The sequence below is a fragment of the Gossypium hirsutum genome, chromosome A02, assembly GCF_007990345.1.
Source record: "Gossypium hirsutum isolate 1008001.06 chromosome A02, Gossypium_hirsutum_v2.1, whole genome shotgun sequence".
Lineage (NCBI taxonomy): Eukaryota > Viridiplantae > Streptophyta > Magnoliopsida > Malvales > Malvaceae > Gossypium > Gossypium hirsutum.
In genome coordinates this window covers 33,186,920-33,192,145 of record NC_053425.1, presented here as the reverse complement: position 1 = coordinate 33,192,145, position 5,226 = coordinate 33,186,920, and the positions used below count along the sequence as shown (strand labels likewise).

Here is a 5,226-nt window from a genome sequence, read left to right as displayed (position 1 = left end):
AGTTAGTTAAAGAACGAGTAATTATAAATATTTAAAAGCTATCATGAAACCTCGCGATCAAGTTTTTTTTACGCCGTTGCCGGGAAACTAAAATATTAGGAACGCTAAATTTTTATTACTTTAGCCATTTAATTTTCTTGCAATTTAATTTAATTTAATTATTTTTATTACTAATTAATTTACTTTTTCTTTCTCTTGGCAGGTTTTCCTAGTTTATGACTAGAAGAAACCTGTCAAGACCATTACTTTTTGACGAAGAAATCGATCACACAGTTCATAGAAACCAAAGAGAAATAAGGCAAAGCTTAAGATACACAGAGAACAAAAAAGAAGACGATACTCAACCTCCAACCGAAGAGATGGCTGAAAACCAAGGAAATTATCTACCTCCTACAATTGCGGCTAATCAAAATCCTGCTCCATGTACTATGTATGATTATGCTAAACCTTCTCTAACAGGAACTGAATCTAGCATAGTTAGACCGGCTGTAGCTGCAAATACTTTTGAACTGAAACCTAACACAATTCAAATGATTCAGTAGTTTGTTCAGTTTGATGGTTTGCAGGATAAAGATCCCAACGCTCACTTAGCAAACTTTCTAGAATTTTGCGATACATTTAAAATCAATGGCGTTTCTAATGATGCCATTCGTATTCGGTTATTTCCTTTTTCACTGAGAAACAAAGCTAAACAGTGGTTGAACTCATTACCACGAGGGTCTATCACTACTTGCGGACAAATGACCGAAAATTTTTTACTAAAATATTTTCTGCCGGCTAAAATGGCTAAATTATGTAATGATATCTCTTCTTTTGTGAAGATGGATTTAGAAACACTTTACGATGCATGGGAGAGATACAAGGACTTACTAAGAAGGTGCCCTCACCATGGGTTACCGCTTTGGCTTCAAGTACAAACATTCCACAATGGTTTGAATCCTTCGCTTGGCAAATGGTTGATGCAGCTACTGGCGGAACCATCAACAACAAAACACCTGAAGAGGCTTATGAATTCATTGAAGAAATGTCACTGAATAACTATCAGTGGCAGGTCATGAGGACTAAGCCAATAAAAATAGCCGGCATTTATAACGTCGACTCAGTTACTGTGCTGTTAAATCAGGTAGAACTTCTCAATAAAAAGATTGATGGTTTACTTGGTTCTACGCAGGTACATTCAATAATGAGGTGTGACTCAAGTGGAGGAGGTGTGCATACAGAATATTAATCCTTCAATCCTACAACCGAAGAGGAATAAGTCAACTATATGGGTAACAACAACTTTCGATCTCAAAATAACCCATACAGTAATACTTATAATACAGGTTGGAAGAACCACCCAAATTTCTCCTGGGGTGGTCAAGGGAATCAAAAGCCACAAAATCCTCAGGGTTTTCAACAGCCACCTTATCAACAAGAGAAGAAACGAAACCTTGAGGAGATGCTCTCTAAATTCATCTCGATGTCAGAAACCCATTTCCAAAATACCGAGACAACACTTAAAAATCAACAAGCATCGATCCAAGGACTTGAAACTCAGATAGGCCAGCTATCCAAACTAATCTCCGAACGGCCACAAGGTAGCTTACCAAGCAATACTGAACCTAACCCAAGGGAACACCTCAACGCAATTAGTACTCAAGATAAGGAAGGATTCGTTGCGCCTGAGCCAGAATTGATGCAATAAACTGTGGTGAGCAAAGGTAAAAGTGAGGTAAGTCATAACAAAATGGTGAATGAAGAATATAAACCTCATGTCTAATATCCTAACGCAACAAGGAAGATCGCTCAGACAAACAATTCGGTAAATTCCTTGAACTTTTAAAAAAATTACATATTAACTTACCATTTATTGAAGCTCTGTCGTAGATGCCAAATGCAATGAAATTTTTAAAAGAGCTTTTAGTAAATAAGCGGAAGTTGGATGAAGCGTCTCATGTGGAGCTAAACACAGTCTGCTCATGTGACAGCCCAAAATTGACCCTAGTCGGGAAGTGGTTTCGGGACCGTTAAACCGAGTCACCGAAATGTTTGAATGTGATATTTATTGTCTAGAATATGTAACTATGAATGTGTGAAAATTTCAAGCTTCGATTTAGTCGATTGCATGTGAATTAAGTCAATAGGACTTATGTGAGAAAATTTTAAAATGTGATAGGTCAATGCGTAAGGACCTATTAGTGCATGTGGGAAAAAAGGGGGGACTTGCATGTCAAATTCCCCCTCCTAATAAGTAGTGGCCGGCCATGCTATGGGTGGAAACATGTTGGGAACATGTTGGCCTAGTGAGGTATGTAGGATAAAATATAATAAGAAGTATGGGGAAATAAAGAAATGGAAAAAGGAAAGGATGTGTGTAATTGTTTCTTCCCCTCCCATTGCCGTGAAAGTAAGAAGGAAAAACAAAAAAAAATAAAGTGTCCATCTTTCTTCATTTCCCCTTGGCCGAATGTTCTAAGGAAGAAAGAAAAACAAGTTGTGTTTTTTTTTTGTTCTTCTTGGCCGGATTGAAAGAAAGAATTGGGGCAAAAACATTCGGTCACTTGAAGCTTGAGAAGGGGGGGATGGGTGAAGAAAACTAAGTGTTCATCTTTGTTTCTTCTAAGCCGAATGTGAAGGAAGAATAGGGGAGAAACACCACTCGGTCATCCTAGGCTTAAACTAGGGTAAAACGTTTATGTTAAAATTTGATTTTGGGAATGAATAAAGCTTTCGGCCATAGTAGTCAATAAAGAATATGGCTGTTGTTTCATATTAATTTGGATGAATTATGGTGGATGGGCGTTTGAGCCAAACAAATGATCATATGTATGCATTAGATGCTAAGTAGAAAGAATCGGCTATCATGTTGGATGCTATTGCCGAATATGAACTTGGTTATATTTGAGTAATGTATGTGTTTTGAGTTGACGGCATGAAAAGAAGGCTTAAAATGTGTTATAAACAAATTATATGTTAAACTAAGGTTTGCTAAATTACCATTTTTCCTTGCCGAATATGTGCTTAATTAAAGAAGAGTTTGTGTTGAATGTTTAAATAATTTAGATAATTATTAATCTAAGTCTAAGCTAGGTAAAGTAAATGATTGTGGCCTAATTGTTTTAGGGCAAGTGGCTATTATGGTGAAATGCAAATTCGGTCATGGAATTTAATGTATTTCTTATTGAATTTTGATAAATTTTGTTATAAGAAATATTAAGGATGAAATTGAGTTGGCTATTTAAATGTCATTAATTTTTGGTATTAAGTTGAATTGGAAAGTTGATAAATGTGCAAATATGACTTAGGGCTTATATAAGCATTCGGCATTAGCTAAGGAGTGAGAATTTGATAGTTGATGTATATGTAAATGGGTAGTGTTAATTGAATGTGATTTATTTGGTGATAATCGTAGTGGTTAAACTAGTTAAATTATTGATTTAGCTCAAGGAGTTAAAGGAGGTGAATCGAGCAAAGGCAAAGAAAAGGTCATCGAGTAGCCGAGTTGGAACCGTCTTACCCAACACGAGGTAAGTCGTTAAGCATGTAGTTGGTATTATTTCAAATGGTCATAATGTTTATGTATTGATGCTGAATGGAATGAATAAATATACATATATATATATGCATGTACGTATGTGATGATGAAATTGTTGAATGAAAAGAAAAGAGGTAAGATGTACTGAGTTGTTGATCTCGGCACTAAATGTGCGGGTATAACCATTTATGACCATGAGATTGGCGCTAGTGCGCGGGATTAAATTGTACAGCACTAAGTGTGCGAAATGAATATGATGCACTAAGTGTGCGAATTGACCATGCGGCACTAAGTGTGCGAGTTTGACTATGTAGCACTAAGTGTGCGATTTGATTACGTAGCACTAAGTGTGCGAGTTGATTATATAGCACTGAGTGTGCGGACTCAATATGCCTTCGTGAATCATTATGGACACTATGTGTGCGACACTATTGAGTCGATCGCGGGCAGCGGATCGGGTAAGTGTCTTGAGTACATGGCTAATAGGTGCTATGCTTATACTTGGTGTTGAGCTCGGTAAGTTTGAACCTATGTGACAACTATACTTGAAGTCACGTACATAAAATTTATCGTAGGATGGGTGAAAGGCCGTTTAGTCGTTTGATTGTAACGAAAATAAATTGATTTATGAAAATGCTTCAATGTCCTATTGATGAGTATATGGAATGTGAATGCATGAATTGATATGAAATTGAATCGATAGGTTGGAGGAACTATGGTATGGTTCGGAATGGATGGTGTAATTAGCCTCGTTCCATTTTGTTTTCTCTTGTGATAATGTTAGTGATGGATGGTAGTGCATAGCTTATGACTTACTGAGTTATAAACTCACTCGGTGTTTCCTTGTCACCTATTCTAGGTTTCTTGGACACATCTCTTTTTGCGTGATCGGGCCGTCATCGAAGTCATCACACCGGATAGCAAGTTTTGGTACTTTCTTCTTAGTTGGCTTAGAAGAACATTTTGGCATGTATAAGCTATTACGTTGTGTTTGAACTTTGGCATGTAAACTTTAAGCCATGCGAAAATGGCACGAATGTTCGATTGAGTTGGATCAAGGGTAGGCATGAAATGGACCTAGTTACTTTCGTAACAGATGCTGGCAGCAGCAGTGTCATGAGATTGAAAAATCACTAAAAATAGTAGGAGTGGAATTAATTGATGAATAAATTATGTAATTGAAGCTCGATGAGTCTGTTTTCATGAGGAAGTAACGAAAAGATCATATGGGCAGTATATTAAGAGATAATCAGATTTTTGTGGGACAGGGCCAGAACGGTTTCTGGATTCCCTGCTCCGAATTTGGAAATTCATTATAAATTAACTAGAGATAATTAGGGGTCGTACCATATATGTATAGATTCCTCTCTGAGTCTAGTTTTCATAGAAACAAACAGCATCAGTATTGAAGCCCCGTGCAGGGAGATATCCAAGTCGTAATGGGCAAAGGTCAGTGTAGTCGACCCCTGCAACATGGGAGAGTTTGACTAATAAACTGTACTAATTGGCCCGACCAAAAATTCTATAAAAAATACATAGACGGGCACATGAGTCTAGTTTCTGGGAAAAATTACGAAACTGATTTTCGAGTTACGAAACTCAAGATATGATTTTTAAAACGACTAGTACACAGATTGGGCAGTGTCTGGAAAATAAATTTTATAAGGGGTTAAAGTCAGTTAACACCTCGTGTTCGACTCCGGTGTCGG

General features: G+C 37.1%; 1 non-coding gene across 1 annotated transcript; it reads right to left on the bottom strand.

Annotated features, from left to right (window-relative positions):
• Positions 1-788: 788 nt before the first annotated feature.
• LOC121217489 (small nucleolar RNA R71) lies at positions 789-895 on the bottom strand. Its single transcript, XR_005913573.1, has one exon. It is a non-coding gene; the product is annotated as a small nucleolar RNA R71 (small nucleolar RNA).
• Between the last annotated feature and the right edge of the window lie 4,331 nt (positions 896-5,226).